The sequence below is a fragment of the Mauremys mutica genome, chromosome 8 (genome assembly GCF_020497125.1).
Source record: "Mauremys mutica isolate MM-2020 ecotype Southern chromosome 8, ASM2049712v1, whole genome shotgun sequence".
NCBI classification, from domain to species: Eukaryota; Metazoa; Chordata; order Testudines; family Geoemydidae; genus Mauremys; species Mauremys mutica.
In genome coordinates, this window is record NC_059079.1 from 19,418,589 (window position 1) to 19,441,050 (window position 22,462).

Sequence of the window (22,462 nt, forward strand, 5' to 3'; positions counted from 1 at the left end):
TGCCCAACTCTACAGGGGAATGAAAAGGAGATAACTCTTCCTCTCTTTGTTGTACTGCTACCTGTTCTAGTATGAGTAAGTTAATGAAAAGTCGATAGCTGAATTCTGTTAAGTTGGGGGCACCATCAGTACGTCATTGCAATGGGAAATACAATTACACACTTACCTGAGCTTCCTTGGGCTAACCGTGCTTTGCCGCCCAAGACCCCAGGCCCCCCTGAATCCTCTGGGCGGCCCTGCGTAGATGTCCACATTTCTATGGCTGGTCTGTAGCTGTGCTTGCACAGCCTCTTCTGCCTACAGGCCGCAGAGATCCAATATCTCTCATCTACTCCAAGCCAGAGCAGGGTCAGAGCCTCACAAGAACAGAGAGCTGCAAGGTGTGCTCACCAAGCTGGACAATCAGGAAGAGACATTTCAAAAATTCAATGGGCTTTAAAAGAGATGGGAGGCCTTCTGGTGTCTGTGACCCCTGAGCAGTGGAGTTCACAATTGTGACTAGAGTGATCAGTGTTGGGCATTTTGGGACAGCTGCTAGAGGACTGTTAGGATTGACATAAGTACCACAGAGTCTACTCATGCTGTGTGGTCCTCAGTGTGTCTACTCATGCTGTGTTGTCCTCAGTACATTGACCATAGCTCACCGCTGCTCAGGGAGGTGGTTTTACTGCCTCACTGTAACGTCGCACTTACATGGTGGGACACATGAATGGCAGGTATAATAGGCCGGGGAGCAGGGGCGGCTCTATGGTTTTTGCCACCCCAAGCACAGCAGTCAGGCAGCCTTCGGCAGCATGCCTGTGGGTGGTCTGCTGGCCACATGGATTCAGCAGCATTTCTGTGGGTGACCTGCCGGTTTCACGCCTTCGCTGTACCCACCGCCAAATTGCCGCAGAAGCCGCGGGACCGGCGGACCTCCCGCAGGCATGCCACCAAATCCTGCCTCGCTGCCGCCCTCACGGCGACCAGCACGCCACCCCCCGCAGTTTGCCACCCCAGGCATGCGCTTGCTGCACTGGTGCCTGGAGCCGCCCCTGCCAGGGAGGCTCTGCCTCCCCCAGCGCTGCCACGGCCACCAGACCTGCTGCGGCTGCCGGACCCCCGGTTGCGGGGTTTGGCGGCAAAGTTTTTGTTTTATTATGTCCCATGTAGATTCCGGGGTGGCTGAGGAGGCACATATGCCTCCTCAGCTGCCCTGAATCTGCATGGGGCATATCAAAAGCGTCTTCTGACAGACACTTTTCCCCTGGGCAGGCTGGATCCGGGGAGGGGAGGTACAGCACGGCTTTGGCCAGCCTGGGGCTCCTGTAGCCGAAGGGGTGGGGGGGTTTCCAGTCTGCGGCTGGCCCATGGCTCCTCCAGTCAGGGGTGGTTTCTGGGCGGAGGGGACTTGTGGCTGCAGGTGGGGCAGGGGGTTTCAAGACTCCGGTTGTGGGCAGAAGGGGCAGACCCGAGGGCTAGCCTCCCCAAAGGGGGGCTCCACCCACGGTGGGACACAAATGTAAGCTTAGACACATGCACAACTAGACCACCACCAAGTTACCTTACGTTGACCTAACTTCGTAGTGGAGACCAGGCCTTCATATCTCCACACATTCAAGATCCTTAAAGAGTGACCTGTCCTTTCCCGCTTTCATCTAAATTTCTATTAACATCTTGAATAAGCCTGTATTAAACTAAATCACAAACAAAGTCTGAAATAAAAGGTAACATGCAAAAGAGTTATCAAAATATACTTGGTATCATGTTTCAATTCATCTCCTCATAAGTGACACACAAACCTACACACAAAGGATGCTACAGTCTGTTTTCTCTCTTCCCATTCCAGCAATCTCTCCTTGTTAACGAGTCAAGGTCCCAGCAAAGTGGGACTATAAACCTAAGTGTTTCTAAAATCAACGTCTCTGAAATTGTTTTGGAAATGCTTATTTCTTCACTTGGAGCAAACTAAATGGTTCCATCACAACCATTAATGCACCCCTTAGCAATGTGCAAATAAATAAACAAACTTAATAAGCATCTCACAATATTCCCTAGTTCATAAGGTGAACAAAAGTAAACAACTGTTTTAGCCATCTAGAGAGCCATAAAACTCTAAGACCAACTCACATTATGACTTTTTGGTTAAAGCTTAAAGCAGGGGTCAGCAACCTTAGGCATGCAGCCCATCAGGGTAATCCGCTGGTGGGCTGCGAGACATTTTGTTTATCTTGGCTGTCTGCAGACACGGCCCCCCTGCAGCTCCCAGTGGCCGTGGTTCGCTGTTCCAGCCAACGGGAGCTGCGGGCTGCAGAAACGTGCTGGCCGCTGCTTCCCACAGCTCCCATTGGCCAGGAACAGCGAACTGCGGCCACTGGGAGCTGCAGAGGGCCATGCCTGCGGACGGTCAATGTAAACAAAATGTCTCGCAGCCCGCCAGCGGATTACCCTGATGGGCCGCGTGCCGAAGGTTGCCGACCCCTGGCTTAAAGTGATCAAACAAAGGTTTTTCTAGTAAAGTACGTTTTTGTATCACTGAATAAGTTCACATATATCTGGAAAAGTGGGTGAGGTAATATCTTTTAGGGGACCAACTTCTGTTGGTGAGAGAGACGAGCTTTCACAGAGAAGCTCATTTCTCCTTAGCAACAGCTTCTCTGTGAAAACTCGCAGTTGTGTTGGAACAATTTTTATAGTGAGGGTGCTGAAAGCCGCTGAACAAAACTGTAAACCCTGTACATGATGGAAACCACTTCAAGCCAGGGGGTGTGGATGCACCCCTATCTCAGCCCTAGTTCCCGCACCCCTGAAAGCTCTTCTCTCTCATCAATGGAAGTTGGTCCAATAAAAGCTATTATTTCACCAACCTTGTCTTTCTGATTTCCTGGGACCAACACAGCTACAACACTACCACAAACATATATATGAAAATATATTTTACTAACAAACAGAAGATTTTGGTATATAGAACTGTAGTGTATGCTCACATATTAACAAATCCAGAAACATGGTATAAAAAAAGATTAAGTGGAGTAACTGTGAAGCCATTATTAGTAAGAAGGAGCACTCTTGTTCTGTTGCTAGTGTTTTGAAGTATCAAGTGTAATGCTTAAAACCAGCTAAACTATTTTAACCATTTGGAATTAGGATACTGATTTTATAATGAACCTGGAAGTTGTTGTAAATTAGAATCAAATGGGGGATAATTTCTTCCCGCATTTATAAATGGGCTGGAACAAAACTTTTACCTTTAATTTGAGTAGAGTATGAAGAATACAACTTCCGGAAAATAATTACCTAGTTACAATATGAGAAAGCTTTATTCTGTTGTTAAATGGTGGTTCGAGAACTTGAAACAGAAAGCGAGCCAAAAGACTCTTTGAACAATTCTGTTAGTGTATATTTTAATTAACTATGCTAAAGAAGACATTAAGGATTCCAAGGAAAGGCTGGAAACCCTTGGAAAGGAACTTTGTGTGAGGCTTGAATGCCATCTGTTGGATGGGCAGGAAACTTGCCATGACACTTTGACCTGTCCAGTTAATCAAGGACCACCGCCCCAAAAGAAAACAGGCCAATGGAAAATTGCCAAATATGTGCTTTTGGGGATAGACCAAGTTCCCCAGTGCAATCAAAGGGGAGATTATACATAGAAAGGATTGTCAAGCTCAAAATCTTTGTCCAGCAAAACCTACCTTCAACAGATCAACGAGCTGGTCCAGTCCACATAATAAGTGTTTGTTTAACTCTAAGAGAGATTTTATTTTTTTTTATTAAGAGTCTTTCACTAAGAACAATCTTAGATCCTGGGACACTAACATCCAGAATCACAATTATTAGCATCTTGGGGAAAAGAGAGATTTCCCTGAAGACAGAATCCTAAATCCCACCACGAAAACAGACTGCACACCAAACAACAGAAGGAAGAGTGAGAAATTCCACCGTCTTAAATGTGCAGAAAGATTTAGGAAGTCAATGCTTTTTGCTAAAATTCCTTGGGGCATTTCTGTGCTTCAAAGGAAGTCAGAATTTGGCCTCGAAGAGCATAATTATTGTTTTCCTAGAATACTGAACCTATTAGATTTTAGCCCTATTCCATAAAACAAGACTTTTGGGCTGGTAGAAACCCTTCATTGGAAAATACCAAAGTCATAAGCATATCAGTTTCCATAGATACTATAAGATAACCTAATTCCAAATAAGCCAAAGAATAGAATTACAGTAGACAGAGGAAAATAAAATAGAGCCTTAAAGTCGCTTAAAATTGGGAAAATTCTCCTACAAACATAACTGAACTAAGTTATAGGATTTAATTCAAACACCATTGTACTTAAAACTGATTTGGTGCCAGTGTTTTCACCTGTAACTGCCAGAGTTATTGTTCACACCTGGTGTGTAGTTCTGTGTTCACTTCAGTTGACTTACAAAATTATCTGGCTTACTGCTTAAGAGAACTAACCTTTGGTTTGATAAGTACATAACATATGTACAGTTAAGAGAGTTATATCTGTGTAGAAATTCATTGTTTAATGGTTAATTTAGCTTTGTTGTCTCGCTTCAAAATTAATTCCTAACTTTAAGTGCTATTAAGAAATACTGTAGTATCTTTGTGAAATCACTGTTCTGGTTTGCCCTGTATTATATACACTCAAGCACCTGAAGCTTTGCTGCCTTGCATGTGTGAATGAAAGTTACCTGAGAGACAAGTTAGCTGAGGTACTATCTTTTATTGGACCAACTTCTGTTGGTGAGAGACACAAGCTTTTGAGCTTACGAGGAGCTCTTCTTCAGGTCTGTGAAATGTTTAGTGTCACAACTAAATACAAGGTGTAAGAGATCATTTAGCATAAGTAGTTGGCATACTACTAACCATACTACAACAAGGGACCATTGAAGGGGGAGGGGAGAGGAAAAGGGGGAAAAAATCTGGGAGTGGGGAGGTTTAAGTGGGCTGTAGATTGCTGCAATAAGCTGTAAATCGAATATCTCTATTCAGTCCATGATTTTTAGTATATAGCAAAGCCAACTTAAAGAAGAATTTCTGGACAAATCACCATGAAACCAATGATATACCTGAGATATATCAATGAGATTTTCATCCTCTGAACAGATGACCTAAATTGCCTCAAATTTCCACCAGAACTTCAACCACCACCAGTAAAGTCACTTTAGAACACTCCCTCGCTAGTATCAACTTCCTGGACACCAATAGAACCCTACAGACAACAATATACAAGAAACCTATGTATCACCACACCTACCTTCACAGGTCCAGTAGCCACACCAAATACACCAAGAAGTCGGATATCCACAGCCAGGTACTCAGATATCACAGAATATGCTTGGACAAGAAAGTCCAGGATATACACCTTAACACACTTAAAACTGCCTTCACCAAACAAGGGCACCCCACCAGATAAGTAGATTGTATCATGAAATGGGCCACCCAAATACCCCGAGAAAACCTGCTACAATAGGGAAATAAACTCCCCTCTGACCACACACTTCCAGTTGTCATGTACCTCCCCACACTGAAACTCATACTGAGTATCATCAAACAATTACAGCCCATACTCGATGGGGACCACATCCTGAAAGAAATCTTTCCTGAACCCCAACTTCTGGCCATCAAACAACCTCCAAGCTCACCATCAGAAGCAAGCTCACCAAAGACCAGGATACACTAACTCAAAGCAGCAACAGACCCTGCCACAACAACTGATGCAAAACCTGTAGACACATCTGCACAGCTACAATGATCAACACTGCCTACAACGCATCTCATATTCAGGGTACTAAATGCCTCCAAAACAACTATGTGGGTGAAATCAGACAATAACTATGCTCTCAAATGAACTCACACAGTAATATGATAAAAGACAAAAATACCCTATCATCTGAGAGTGAATATTTTGCACAGAGCGATCACTCTATATCTGACCTATCAGTCCTTATCCTCAAAGGAACCTGTACAACACCTTCAAAAGACGATACTAAAAATTATGGACTGAATACAAACACTGAATTTATGGTTTATTACAACAATCTATAACCCATATAGTCTTCCCCCTATTTCTTCCCTATAACTGTTAACTATTTATGCTCAACAGTCTGTTCCACCTTGTATTTAGCTGTGACACTCTGAGTATATTTCCCCAGACCTAAGAAGAGCTCTGTGTAAGCTCAAAGTCTCTCTCTCTCACCATCAGAAGTTGGCTCAATAAAAGATATTACCTCACCCTTCCTCTCTTTCTAAAATCCTGAGACCAACATGGCTACAATAACATGTGTTACCTGTCAATGAGAGAAGCATCTTTGGATCTCCCTCCCATATAATAGTACAGAGTGTGGGCATGAGAGAGAGAGACGCTTACTTCAAAATATTACTTCATCTTTATTTGTGTGTTATAAACTTCAGAATATTTTCCCACTAACTTTAATTGTGTTGTGTGTTTTTAACTACCGGTACCAAGTTATATAATATAGTTTATACCTTACATTCCACACTAGCCTCTTTCCAATCTTGATGAGGCAACTTAACTAGTAACTATTTTATCTTTGTCTATTTTAAATACCAGAAGCAAAGTACTTTGTAACATTTAAATACAGAAAAGTATTGCAGTGTTTAAACACTAGTGCATAGTATTACCTTTAATAATTTCTTCCGCCAATTAACTCAGACACCAGGATCTCCCTTCAATACTTATCAGCTCTCTACGAACACTCCCTCAACCTGTTTAATTAACTTTAATTTTAATATCTTGCTTAATCAAACTGCTTTCTAAACATTTACAGTTCTAAATTGACTACTGACTCCACTGTATCAGAGCTTATCCTATCTGCTCTGGCCTGCTCTATCTATGGGCGTGTCTACACATACAGCACTGCAGCAGGCAGGTGCATTGATGCAGCACATCTGGTGAAGATGCTCTAGGCCAACAGGAGAGAGTTCTCCCGCCAGCATAACAAAACTAGCTTCTGCCACTTGCAGAGGTGTATCTGCGCTGTCCACATCGGCGCTTATGTCAGGGTAGCTTATGTCACTCAGGATGTAGGGTGCGTTATTCACACCCCAAGTGACATAAATTCTGCCGACATCAGCTGTAGTGTAGACATAACCGATCTCTCATTGGGTGATTCTGGTACTTCAGCTTTGTATGTGTCACTGTAACATTTCCAGCTAGGTACATGTTTCTAAACACAGCTTAATTGTGAGCCATAATGGTCATATGACTGTGAACTTCCTTTAAGAATCATGGTTAAACTCAGAGTATGTCTACACATAAACTGCTATCATGGCACAGCTACACCACTGCAGCAGGTCAGTGAAGACATTACCTACACAAATGGGACGGGTTCTCCTGTCAGCATAGGTACTCCACCCCCGCCAAGAGGATTTTTCACACCCTTGTGCGATGTAATTAAACCAACCTAATTTCCTAGTATAGACCAGACCCCTTTCCACCACATATACTCAATTATATAAATGACACCTCTGTCAGAAGAGAGACGTGTTGGTGGTACAGCTTGCTTTATTGCTGCCCAGGTTGCACTTTTTGTGGATATGCAGAATACCTTACACTCTAGCACTATCAATGTGGCATTTTTCATTAGCATTAAAATTCACATTTAAAAGAAAATACTAGTTGATCTTTATGACCTAAGTGTTGCTTTTTCAAGTGTTCTGCCACTAAAGGCATCTTCAGTGTATCCTACTCAAAGAAACTAGATCAGAGAGTCATTGTTAGTTATCAATAAAACGTGTTGATTGTTTTAAAGAGAGAAAACCTTACAAGTGGGTAACAGCCACAATGCAAATGCTCTTGATATATTAGTAAGTAAATGAATTTTAAGATTAACTAACTGTTTTATCTAATCAGGAAATAATCAATTAGAATGAAGTAGCATCAAGTGTAGAGTCTGAAACAAGAACAATTAGTATTGCAAATATGTGCAACAACTCAATGAAAGTATAGGCTATAGCATATTTAAAGATCAGAATGTATTTCATAGGCCCACACTTAAATAGATACCCTTCTAAGTATAATTACCTTAGGCTATGCATATGCCTTTCAAATCAGTTGCAATGCTTTTGTTACAATAGATTTTAAAACCCATCAAGTGACAATTTCATATTAACATCTTTTTTCTTGTCTACTAACAAAAGTTGCCAATTTCATGTAGTTGCCTTAGAAACTGATTTCATTAAATCAGTTTAAGAGTGTCTACATTAAATTGGTGCAACCCCATGTGTAATCAGTTTTTTTTAGTCAATTTTTGCATTAAGACAAGGCTGAAATCATTGTATTTTCAGCTCATCATAGCAGCCCAAGTTTCACTGCATTAGCTGAACAATCTTTCCTACAATGGGGGCTCTCAGGAGTCCCTTATTAAAATGCTGCTACCAAACTGAAAGGAAGTTTGGGATAATTGTCCTTTGTAAGGAAGCTCACCCCATTCTCAGGATACTGCTAACTCATTGTTACCACAAAGATATCCCTAGTACTCAAAACATATTTTGCTAGAGCAAGTATTTTGCTATTGGAATGGATCAGATTTCACCAAATAGCAGGTAAATAAAAAAATTAAGGGAAAATACTCCTGGAAAAGTGTTCAGCCTGTCCCATCCTCCCTTCAAATTACACAAGTTGAACACTGTGCTAAAATATCAATACACAACATATTTTTCCAGGAACAAAATATAAACATTTCCCTCATGAGATGCTTAATGTACTTGTTTGCTGAGTGGTATTGATAGTTTTTTATTGGTTTGTTATGATAAGGCATATGTTTATACAAAGAGATTCCACAGTCAAGTACCCATAGTACATGGGGTTTGTTATAGGCTAAGGGGAAGTTTGTAGGCACTCCTTGTTAACATATTCATAGCACCTAGGTATAAAATCCTGTTGCTTTGGTTTGCAAGAGTTTTCTGATTCTTTTCAACCTCATTTTGCTTGAGCTCCACACTAAGGTTTCCTTCAGTCAATGAACAAGTTAAAATGCTAAACTCCTAGGGTGAACAAAGCAAATTAACATGTTTTAACCAACATGTTCAAACTGCACCTTCTCCTAGTGTAAATATGGCCTAAATCTGTTTTAAGGCACACATTTGGTTTTAAACCCGTGCGATGTGTGTAGCACAGGCCTTAGACTAGACTTGTTATATTAGAACATCAGCTTAAAAGTAACCCAGAGGAGACCATTTTTATGTGATCACCGATTAATAAATTGCTAATCTGTTGTATAAAAGCAACAAAATATTATGGAGATACATGATTCATTCTTTAACTTTTCACTGGACTACATACCTATTTTAGTTGCACACCAACAAGTCTAGGACACTAAGCATGTATTCCATTCAGCCACGTAAGTCAAACTCCAGTATTTAAATCAAATTCTACAGAAGACCAAAAACATTAATTCATAAATTGCAGAATTCAGTTTTCAGGCACCTGCAATCTTCTACTAGCGCTGGCCATAAAAACAATATCCATTTCTAACCATTCTGAAATAGTGTGTTTAGAGTCTACATCTAATTTTTTATATCTGCTATGAAAGCATAGGAAGAAACCTTGACTCATATATAGAATGGACAGTCATCTTAACTTTCAAAGATGGAACAGAACAACTTTGGTAAAATGGAAGGGTTAATTGGCTTTAAGTTAAACTTGAAACCCAACTCACCAAGTGACATGTTTAACCTGATAAACTTCTGCCTACTTTTAGACCATGTCAAATACAGTGTAGCAGAAACCATGACTAAAATATCCCTCCCTCTTTCCAATTCAGTATTGTAACTTACTGTTATAGAACATCTCTCTGGAGCAAAGTACAGCTGGAAGGTCCTCAAAAGTCTTCATCTTGACCCTATCCATTTCTTGCTGCTCTCTGTGCTGAGCCAGAATACATACTGGTTAAAGAGCTTTGGCTGTTTGCCAAGCAGACAGGCCATTGGAAAAACAGGCAGAAGACAAGATTATGATTGGAAGAGCCATCATAAAAGTTGACACTCTCAATGGGAGTGAGAGGGAATATTCAATCAAAAGTCAACTAGCAGAGTACACTTGTACTTGGGCCATGGGGAAACCATTCAAGAAAGGCAACATTTTAATGTCTTTGATTTGAACTAAAACATAGCACAGCAGGTTTCAGTCAGGTAAGCCAAAGAAGTTGATTTTTCTACAAAATGTTGTTGTAAATGATTGAATGGAGGATCCCCTACAGCCAACTGTTTCTGGCTCCCAACCTTGTGCTTGGCCTACCAGGCTACACTGCCTTTTCATCTCAGGGTTTGTGCACAGCAGGGTTTTTTATATTGAACTAACACTGATTGCCAATTAACCTGGATTAGCCAACATTTGTACATGACTGCTTTGTTTTCAACCAAGGTTACTCTGGTAGGGCCTAATGGTCAAACGAGCATGGGGCCCATTGCGCTAGGCACTTTACAGACTTGTGTGTCCTGGAAAGCAGAGTTTGTGGAGTGTCCAGATGAGCATGTACACGTGTGTTAGCCAACCTCAGTTAAACTCTATTGAAACAAACCCAGCTACTTTTTACACTAAGTAAAGACAGAATTTGCGCTACAGCCAGAAAAGAGAGACACACAAGTGATGGGGTTTTAGGCTTCTTTACTTTCTAACTGCCAGACACATAGCAAAATAAGCAGCTAGATCAGGGAAATGACACTGATTTTCTACTAGAAACATGTTTTCATGCACATTCCATGATATAGAATTGCAGTCAATCCTAAAAGTCTGATCTGTGACTAATCCTTGTTTGAGCGTTAAATAGCATTTGGCAAGAATTTTTAACCTACACTTTTGCTTGTAATCAACTCTCTGTATTGTATTAATACTTGCAAAGCACTGAACTACCCCACATTGCCATCAGGCTAGTCACCTTATTAGTACTGTGCATTGATAGGAACCTTATATACTGTTAGACAAATGAAAAATAATTTGAGTTGAAAATTCTTAAATACTGAATAGATTAATACGGCTTTGTATAGGACAGGTTCATTTGATCAGTTACCATTTAGCGTTGCATCAAAGCCAACCCTTTCACCACCCACAGAAACAGATCACTGGTGCTATTTATAGCTGCAACATGCAACAATGTTACATGGCTGCAACTGACCTATAGATAACCTACCAAAGGAACTACTGCTGCACTCCTTACCAAATGAGGAGCTGAGAGCTTTATGACATGCTACACTGTTGTCAAGCTTGGCTAACAGCTGTTGGCTGGCAGCTTATTAAGCACTGTTAAGTGGGTAATAAGAAATGCAACAAGTTTAAGGGGGAGAAAAGGCACCTGTCTGCAGTCTGGCTCCATTAACAGTATTTCTGATGTTTCCACATTAAGCTGAAGGTTTTTAAATCTTGCAGATAGTTGTCAGATGTATGTTTTACAGAGTATTTCACTATAAAAATGTACAGCATTGTGAAGATAAAGACAATTTTAAGAGCTTTCTTTTGGGACAGATCTTTTCCCACTCTTTGTGGAATACTGTGAGGTTTTGGATAGAAAAGGAGAAACCTGATCCTACTTACCAAATCTCAATAAGTATTCAATATACTACTTTATAGTATTAAACAATTAACTAATTGACTCAATTGATTTTGTTTATTTAGCTCAATTTGTTGTTCTGGTGAGCATTTTCAGAGCACTTAGAATTTGCTTCATGAAAACAACAAGCATTCAAAAATTGCTGTTCTACAACTGTAGCCTTTATACAGCTTGAATGAAGATCGTGAAAGAGTAAAATGTGATACTACACTTGACCTATTCCTTGCACCTTATTCTTTCTGAATACAGAACACCGATTAGCTGTCAGTGCTGGTCGATTCTGAAATAAGACAATTATTGCAAGAAGAAGAACAGACATTAAATTCAAAATTATAGCTGCTTAAGTTTCATAAATACCACATGCATAAGAAGCGCCAAAGAGACGCTTAATGTTTGTTTTGTTCTAGACTATTAGAGATTGCTCAGGTGATGAATTAAATGGGTTCTAAGAAACTAAGGAAACTTGCTGTTGATTTGTCTGCTTGCTTTTTTCCAGTGTGCAATGCTGAGTTTGTAGCACACACAACAGGAAGAGGGTGAACACTAGTTAGAACTATACAGCACTTACACCTAACAAAGAAACCCATAGAGGCAGGCATAGCACAGGCAGGAGTCACACAGATTTCCCCACGCAGCTTTGCCATCACAGCTATCCTGCAGTAACTTGTCCATTTCAGCATAGCACTGAGCAGAGAAAACAGTGATTTTCTTATGGCAGGGGTTAAATATTTGAATTACTACAATATATCTGTGTTAAGCATACACATCGTTATAACATAACAAAGACAGACTTAGTGGTAGGGCTTTCAACATTATGACACATTTCAATTTTGTTGTGCAGTTAATTACAAAGCAGCAATACACATTTGATTGGAAATTAAGACTAATTTATTCCTTTCTAACCTTTCTTTCTCTTGAATGGTCAGTAATCTGCAAATCAAACTTTCAACTCCCTTCATAGAAAGGAAAACAAAATGATTAACATAGGTGGCAGATACAGCACACCTTGTATTTTAAAAATTGAGGTAAACACATAAAAATCCTTTTATAATCACTTTTGTTTGACCCCCTCTAAAGCTCTCTCTTTCATGGGGCCCTCTGTACAAGCTTCCTAAAGGCAGGCTAGCATCCCACTGAGGATTTTTAAACAGGCTCATAGCCTGCTCAGTTATACATGCAGCATCCCCAAAGCAGGAATCCAAATGAAAATCATTCCAAATTAATTTTTATTTACTGTCACTAGCACTCCAGTTTGCTTGTGTTCAGAAACTGACTATAGGAGAGGGATAGCTCAGTGGCTTGAGTATTAGCCTGTTAAACACAGGGTTGTGAGCTCAACCCTTGAGGGGCCAATTAGGGACTGGTCCCACTTTGAGCAGGAGGTTAGACTAGATGATCTCTTGAGGTCCCTTCCAACCCTAATAATCTATGATTCTATTTCCCCTCCCAAGTAAGGACTTTAAGTCCCAGACTGAAGTCCATGTCTGGGCAAAGAGATGTGTATTTTGGAGACTATGTAACATCACTCAATCCAGTATACCACATCCCTCATTCATAAGAAGATAAATTAATTAAAGATTAAGGCCCTGATTTTACAACCAAATACACATATGCTTAATTTTATGTGAGTTATTTCAGTGGGGTTCTGAACAGGTGCCTGTGTGGAACAACATGCAGGATCAGAGCCACGGATGGCAGCACACCAAGCACAAATTTAGTCATACTAAAATAACAGATTTAATATTCATTTATTGATGGCTTTATAAAATGGGCCCATCCAAAGCTCTGGGTGTACTTACAAAGATTAACAATGTACAACATTAACAAATTTCAAGCAAAGAGTTCATACAGTAATATATGAACAGTAATGGTAGTTCTAATTATATACCCCTTGGTGTCAGAAGGAATTTATGGGACTACATGACCCAGATTCCTCAACAGGAGCTGGGTTTGTCTGTGTTTGGAGAGTGAAAAATAAAACAAGATGAATTGTTAGCAGAGGACCTCAAAGTCTGGTCTTCTGCACAAGCACCTTTTACTCCTCTCCCTCCACCCCAAAAACAAACAAAAACAAACAAAAGCAGAAGCCTGAGTAAACAGAAGAGTCTTACTCTAGGTCAACAAATTTAGGCTCTGATGACCTAAAGAGAGAGTGAATTCCAGAGTGGGGCTGGCTGCAGGACCTGAGCCCCAGGTGCAGGAGTGAGGGGTGTGGGGCCAGTGGCCGGGGAGCAGGGCCAGCGGGTAGGACTCAAGCCCCAGGCACAGGGCCAGGGGCCGGAGTCCCAGGTGGAAGGCCAGGAGCAGGGCCCCGGTGTGGAGCCAGCAGCGGGGGAGCTGGGCGCAGAGCTGGTCCCCAGGACCCGAGCTGGGGAGTGGAGCCCCAGACGTGGAGCCAGCAGCCCCGCATAAATTCTGGGAGTGCTGCAGCACCCTCCGCACCCCTACTTCCCACGCCTATGACCAGCGAGAACAAATAGCCTTGTGGTCAAGGCGTTGGTGTGGGATTCAGAAGATCCAGATTCAGTTTTTGGTTCTACGAGATTTCCTGTGGAATGTGAAGAATAATTGCCTATCCTATGAAGGTGTTAGCAGGGTAAATTCATTAATGTATGTGAGGTATCTTGAGAAACAAAGCAGACTAAAGAATGCAGATACATGCTTTAGGGCAGGTCTGCACTTAGAACGCTGCATTGGTGCAGCTGCACTGATGCAGCTGCGCCGCTATAGCACTTAAGTGAAGACACTCCTACACTGATGGGACAGTGTCTCCTGTTCGCATAGTTAATCCACCTCCCCAAGCGGTGGTAGCCTTCCCACCGACATAGCGCTGTCTACATGGGAGGTAAGGTTGATATAACTACGTTGCTCAGGGGGGTGGATTTTTCACACCCAGGTGCAACGTAGTTATACTGGTATAGGTCTGTAGGGTACACCTGGCCTTACTCAACCATCTCAAACCGAGCAGGAACAGACCTTACATCAGGGATGGGCAACTGGCAGCACAGTGCTCCATCTAGCCCACCAGATCATTTTATTTGGCCTGCCGTAGCCCAGCTTGAGACAGGCGATCTGGTGGCATCAGGACTAGGAAGGGGGCAGAGCAGGGCATTGCAGGGGGATGGGAGGGGAGAGGGCTGTCTGCACACAGATGCACCCATCACATGATGCTGTGGTGAAAGCCAAAGGGCTAGAGTGTGGAGCCCAGCCCAGCCCAGCCCCCCAGGACAGGAGCTGCTGCTGTGGGGTTGGGCAGGGGGGCCCCTTAAGCTCCAACAACCCACCCCCCTTCCAGGGGAAGGACCTAAACCCCTCCTCTCCCAGTCAGAGCCCCCAGGTCAGGACCTGACATGCACCACTCCCTATGTCAAACCCCTTGGCCTGCCAAAGGGTTTTAAGTTGCCCTCTACTATCTTAAATTTGCCCATCCATGCCTTAAATGGTGATTCCCTGTAGCTCAGTGCAGACAGCTTAGTGTTATGCTTTTCCTGCCTACGTTCCTCCCTCTTTTAAAAAACGGTGAAAGAGTTAACTTTGTTTTTGATAAAAGCCACTGGTGCACTTCCTGTGACAGTGAACATAACTGCAGCTGCCACTACTAGGCCCAACCTCAATCCATGCAACTGCTCAGCCTTCAAATTTGTACCAAAGGTTCAGATGTGTTAAATAATATACAAATACGAATCTCAGCATGGTGAAGTCTTCCAAATATAAGGAATAAAAAAAATCCCTCAATTGTTACTTTCCTTGTAAAAATAACTAGGCCTGGGCCCAAATCAAAACCTCTCCCTCCTAAAACACTGGGCACTGGGTTTATTAAAAATCGTTGCCCAGCTCTGCATTTTGCAAGTGTCCTATATCTTTGCAATGGGCTGGTTCAAAACCCCACAGTCAAACACATGTGAACTTCCTGTGCAAAATCAATTTGTGGCTTAGACGCACCTCTGAAAATAACCCTTAAAAATACTGGATCTTACACTGCTACTACTTCTAGAGTTCAAAGCTATTGTCTGTAGTATTGTTCATACAAGGGAAGGTTGCTTCATAGTACTGTACTCTCTTATTCAATTAAGAGACATGTAGAAATTTGTTTTCCCTTCTTCTGCTGTACTCAGAAGCAATGCCAAGCGGATCTCTGCAGTGAAAACCAGCCCTTCCTGTTTGTACACACAGAGCAAACTTTGAGAGCTTGATGCTGCAGGGTGTGGAAGAGGGTTGAGCGAAGGCAGAGTGAGACATCAGGGAAGGCTGCTGAGCATGCAGCTTTGATAAGCTCCAAGGCAGCGAACTACGGAAAGAGCAGGCAGTGCAGGTTGAGGGGTTGGCAAGAACGCTTTGGCTCACATGTGTCATGAGACGCTGAGAAACTGGCTGTGGAATCGATGGTTTTATTAAAACCCTTGGACATATTTGTGTCAGTCGCTGGCCTTCATTGCTTCCCCTGTTCCCAGTTTCTTCTAAGTGCAGCTCTTAAACACACTCAGGTAGCCACTGCTTCTTATGGGCAGTAGGAGTAACAGAAAATCCTTAAAATAGCTGAGATTCACATCATTTGTATTCTTTGGATTGTGTATAGGCACCTATGCCAGACACTTTGGCCAGCTCCACCTGTTCCAGCTCCTCCCATTTGCTCCCCTACTTACCCATGCTCAGTTCAGTGCAGGTGTTGAGGTTTTTTCAGTTTGCTGAGCATGTTTCTCCACCCTAAAGCAGGAGAGCTGAGCAAGCACTTTCTTGGCCCAGAGCCCTGCCTAGTTAGCCATGTTTCCTTTCTTCTTTGTGTGCACCTGTAAAACTCATGGTGGCTTTGGCACCAGAGCCAGCTCCAGGCACCAGCTTAGCAAGCAGGTGCTTGGGGCGGCCACTCTGGAGAGGGGCGGCACGTTCAGGTATTCGGCGGCAATTTGGCGGAGGGTCCCTCACTCCCGCTCGGAGCGAAGGACCTCCCGCTGCATTGCCGCAGATCGCGATCGCGGCTTTTTTTTTTTTTGGCTGCTTGGGGCGGCAAAACCCCTGGAGCTGGCCCTGTTTGGCACCACTTTCTAAGTGCCCCACACACACTAAGACTGAGTTAATCTGCTGTATCTCCTTGTTAAGGAAAGTATTGTGCATGTATCGGAGATGGGAGAATGCCTACAGTGCAGAATGCTCTCATTGGAGGCAGTGGTTGGGATATGATGGGACTGGATGGCTCAGGGGAGTGGCAATGGATACACAGCTCTTCCTTTCCAATTCAGCAGCCCAAATCTACCACAAATTACCACCGTCTGACAGCTGCTTAGCGAGTTGTGGGAGTAAAGAGTTCGCGATCTCAGTCCGGTTCCTAATGGACAGACGCCTCCAGGAATAAAAGCGCCAACACAGTTTGTACCTTTGGTGGCAGCCTCATCAGAAAGGCCAAGAACTGAGCAAGCCCGGAGACTCCCCTCTCACTCCCAGAGTGGTTCTCTCCAGAACCGCGTCAAGGCACATTGTCATGACAGCATGGGGAAGCTTTCACTGCAGCTGCTACTACTGCCCCTATCACAGGTACTGTACCATGTTCAGACCAGATGCCCAATGTAATAATAATAATTTTAAAAAATCTTTTTGGCTGCATGCACTGATCTCCTGCGAAGCATGGGTTACAGAAACACAGCTTCATATAAAACAGGGTATGAGTCCACATCCTAAATGTGGATGGCTTTATCTGTAGTTGGACACAGATTGATCTTGCGATTTGCCTCCTTCTACATGTGGCTGAGTGCTGAGATGCCTCTTCAGTGGCATATTTTCATTTCAGATTAAAACACTTAGATCAATAAATCATCCTCTCATGGAGAAAACAAAGACCTAGCTAAAGGAGGTCCCACTCCACATCGGGCTTGGGGCACATAGGTAAGGCAGCATGGGAGAAGCTTGCGCTGCATTTACCAGGGCTCTATCTGTTGCGTAGCTAAATAAAAGACCTCGTTTTCCAGGTAAACCAGCACCTTTCATAAACCAATTCATTCCTACCCCATCCCCCATGTAACAAGAACAGATGCTGTATATGGGACTTTGGTTATTAGATTTTATGTTTTGGGGTCTGATGGTGCAAAATTACATTCAAGAGACCCAGCAGAAAGCCCTAGGGGGATAATCACTCTACAGGGCCATCTACTGACCTAGAAGCAGTAGCTAGCATTAAGTGAGCTCCCACTGGAGCTCATGTAGCCTCAGAAGAATGTGTTCACAGAGGAGAGGTTACATCACATGAGGGCTTGGCTACACTTGCAAGTTACAGCGCAGTAAAGGAGTACCAGGCGCACTAGCTCACTACCCATCTACACTGGCAAGGCCCATAGAGCGCCCTGACTCCGCGGCTGCAGCGCTGCTGGTACTCCGCCTCGGCGAGAGGAATAACATTTGCTGCGCCCCTGTTGAAGCACCCTGGCGCCAGTGTGAATGGGCTGTTGTTTTACTGCGCTCTGATCAGCCTCCGGAAACGTCCCATAATCCCTTAAGTCAAGTGGCCACTCTTGTCTTTGTTTTGAATCGCAACAGGAATGCAGATAGCCCTTTGAAAGCTCCATTTCTGACAGCCGGCTGCTTATCTGCCCCGAGACAACGCAACCATTAGTGTGGAATGTTGTGAGTGAGAGAGAGAGGGGGGGGAGAGGGGGTCTGCTGCTGTCTGAACTTACAAGATAGCATGCTGACATGCTCTCACCCCCCCAAAACCCACTCTCTCTCCCCCCACATACACACAACACACTCCCTGTCACACACCACACACCCCCTCCCATTTGAAAAGCATGGTGCAGTCACTTGCATGCTGGGATAGCTACCCATAATGCACCGCTTCCAATGCTGCTGCAAGTGCTGCAAATGAGGCCATGCCAGTGCACTTGAAGCTGTCAGTGTGGACAGACTGCAGCGCTTTCCCTACTGCACTCTCCAAAGGCGGGTTTAACTCACCGCACTCTACATCTGCAAATGTAGCCAAGCCCTAAGAAGTTGGGGAAGGGGTTGAAAACATGGACACTGTGAAAGTGCAGGCTCAAATACACACTAGGCGGCTCAGTGAGGAGCAAGGTTATGTCCCAAAATTCACCACCCTCGTCAGTCAGGTTGCCAGCTTTTCACTGAGAGAGGGGGCTTGTGTCATGGGGTAACTACAAGCAATTAAAAAATGTTCCAGAGCACACATTCTCAATTTTCAGCCCCCACTTCCCAATGGCTGTGGCACGGCTCAGTCACTCTTCACAGACACACCCTGCTCTTTGAAGCCTACTCCAGGACTTTATCTAGTGCTTCCAGAGGCTTTTCTAACCAATAAACTAAATGCCAACACGCAGGAGGAGGCCAGCACCAGACAGCAGAGTGACCTGGGGAAATCAGAGAAATGGGAGCTGCAGGCAACAAGGTCCTAATCAATGTTGAGTTCCACACCCAGGGTGAGGAAACCCAGACAAGGTGTAAGGGAAGAGAAGCATAACCAAGAAGCAGCCACGCCTAGTGCATTAAACCACTTTCATTTTCATCCTGCGTCTTTCACTCTGTCCTAATTAGGTGAGGGCCCAGCAAGCTTTGGCTTTTTCCAAAGTTCAGGTGTGTCTGGATGCAGGGTTTTAGCAGAGGCCTCACCACTCTTCATTATTCTTCCGGTCAACCACACACCTCATTTGGAACCAGAAGTACACAATCAGGCAGCAGCAAAGACACAAAATAAAAGCAAATACACCCCTAACCAAAATAGGTCTGATGACAAAACTTAAGTGCTGATCAGGCCTAAAGCCAGTTAATTAGTAGACATCATTACTGCAGCTCTTTGTATCACTCTCAGTAGTTTATAATAAAGACAGTCCTAATCCAAAAGCTAAAGAACTTTGCAACTGAAACCGATCGTTACCTACTGCTTGTTATGTGCACAAGGGAGCTGACAGATGAAGAATTTTCTGTTTTTCCGAACCCTCTCCTGAGAAGATATCTAAGTAGTACATGTTCTAACACGTACCTACAGTAACACCTCTGCTGAGTCACATAGTTCTCACAGCAGGATGTCACTCTTTCTGCCAAGGAGTTATTGGTTGCTACTAAAGAACTTATTGAGAAATAGATGGTTAGATGATTTAGTGAAAAACAGACTGAAGACAGAATTAGAATTGAGGATCAGAAAGTGTTCTGAGGACATCACAGCTCGGACATGGGCAGGCTGACCTAGTGGTCAGAGCAGGAGTCAGACTGGGTCTAATACCAGGAGGTCAGAGTCCGAGACAGGCCAGAGGGCAAACTGAGGTCAGGAGGCAGGCAGGGTCAGGTTAACAGACAACCAGCAGTGGGTGCAAGTATCTCAGGAGAAGCAGTCCAAGGCAGAACCCAGTTACATGGACAACTTCCTGGGCCTGTGCCGGGTTGATATAGAAGCTGTGAACCAATAAGGCACCCAGCATTCTGCCAATCAGATTCCAGAATGGGGTCCTCTGTCAGAGTTCAGCTTCTATTCTGCCACCCCTTAACAGGGTACTGGGTAGCAGGCTGGAGCCTGCTAGGGATGAAGCGCGCTGTAGACCTGGGTTCAAGACCCATGGTCTCTGATGTCAGAACAATTAGAGATCTGAGAAGAAGTTAGTTAAAGGCTGGTCTATATTGCAAAATTAGATTGATGTAAGTTGCCTTACATTGACCTATTTGTACGTGTGTCTGCTCTCAAATTTATTTCAGACCAATGTCAGAGCTCTGTTACGATGATGCAGGAAAAAACACTTCCCTGAATGGGGCAGAGCCCTACTGAGGCTGGTGCAGTACATGTGTAGATGCTGCATGACCTGTGTTGACAGTCCTCCAGCAGCTGTCCCACAATGCGTCACTCCCTCTGACAATGACTGCTCTGGTCACAATTATAGGCCAGGGATCACAGAGACTGGAAGCCACCCTCCACTCCCTTCAAAATCTCCCATGTGATTTTGAAATTCCTTTTCCTGATTGTCCTCCTTGGTGAGCAAACCTCAGAGCTCACCCTTGTTGTGTGTGCTGGTTCCATGCACGGAGACAAGTAGTGGACACATTCCTGCCTAGAGTAGACAGGAAGTATTGGAGCTCCTGGGCCTGGGGAGAGATGAGGCTGTGCAAGCACAGCTACAGTCCAGCCATAGAAATGTGGACATCTATGAGCAGATTGCCCAGGGGATGGAGGCATGGGGGTACAACACAGAGCTGCAGCAGGGCCACATGAAAGTAAAGGAACTGCATAGGGCTGACAACTGTCTAATCACACAAACTCAAACACCCTTGCCCCACCCCCCGCCCCACCCCTTCCCCGAGGCCCTGTCCCGCCCCCACCCTTCTCTGAGTCCTCGCCCTGCTCATTCCACCCCCTTCCCTCTGTCGCTCGGTCTCCCCCACCCTCACTCACTTTCACCGGGCTGGGGCAGGGGGTTGGGGTGTGGGAGGGGGTGCAGGCTCTGGGCTGGGGCTGAGGGGTTCAGAGGGAGGAGGGGGCTCTAGGCTAAGCCTGGGGCAGGGGTTTGGGGGGCAGGAAGGGGTCCAGGGTGCATGCTCTTGGAGGGAGTTTGGCTGTTGGAGGGGGCTCAGGGCTGGAGCAAGGGGTTGGGGTCTGGGAGGGGGTGCAGGGTGCTGGAGGGGGTTTGGATGCAGGAGAGGGCTCCTGACTGGGGCAGGAGGTTGGGGTGCAGGAGGGGGGTTCAGGGTGCAGACTCTGGGAGGGAGTTTGGGTGTGGGATGCAGGCTCAGGGCTGGGGTAGCAGGTTAGGGTGCATGAGGGGGTGAGGGGTGCAGCCTCCGGCTGGGCGGCACTTACCTCGGGTGGCTCCCAGTCGGTGGCACAGCAGGGCCAAGGCAGGATCCCTGCCTGCCCTGGCCCCGCTCCACTCCCGGAAGTGACCAGCATGTCCCTGCGGCCCTTGGGGGGCAGCAAGGGGCTCTGCACGCTGCCCCTGCCTGCAAGCACTGCCCCCGCAGCTCCCATTGGCCAATAGGAGCTGCGGAGTTAGTGCTCAGGGAAGGGGCAGTGGACAGAAACCCCTTGCTCCCCCACCCTCAGGGGCTGCAGGGATGTGCCGACCGCTTCCGGCAGCAGCATGGAGCCAGGGCAGACAGGGAGACTCCCTTAGCCCCACTCCGCTGCCAGACTTTTAGTGGCCTAAAATCTCCCAGTTTGGCTTCAGTAGCCTCTGGGAGATAGAGCCCAATTCTGGGAGACTCCCGGCAAAGAGGGTTGGCAACCCTAGAACTGCAGCAGGCAGACCACAAGGCCAGGGAGTGCAACAATAGATCTGGTGCTATGCTGCAAACCTGCTGCTTTTACAACGACCCACATGCCATACCTGGTGGAGACCCTGCCAGCACCCACAGAGCACTGTGGATACCGCAGAGGAGCCTGAGACAGAGATGCCTGCCATGAACAGTGAGGAGGAAGAGAAGGTGGGGAGACTTGGTGGAGGACTCCAGCCGTGGCGCAAGCAACTACCTGGTTGAGATTTTACCACAATCTAGCCAGGCAAGCACAGAGGAGCCTGATGAAGGGGAAGCGTGTGTATACATTTTTCCTTACAATATTTACATTTAACTGGTGCCTGGCCCAGCCCAAAGCTAACAATTAATTGTTTTCCTCATTCAAGAAGCAGACTTGGCCTCTGTTTTTCATTCCTCTGTTGGATTAAGCGGGCGGGGGGGCCCTGCAGAGCACTTTTTTTATGTACATAGGGGTGTCCCTTTTATTCTCTGCAGAGATCTTCCTCTTCAAGCCTCTGCCAAAGGTATCTAGGGTTGGCTGCCTTGTTTCTTCCTCTAGGGTATGACACTTTCCCGTGCCACTCTGTGATGAGTTCAGCTGGCACCACTGCAGTCAACGGGCTAGGGGTGGTGGCCTTGGGACGCCAGAAGCAGCTGTGTTCTCTGTGCCTTTGTGACTCTCAGGAGTGAGATA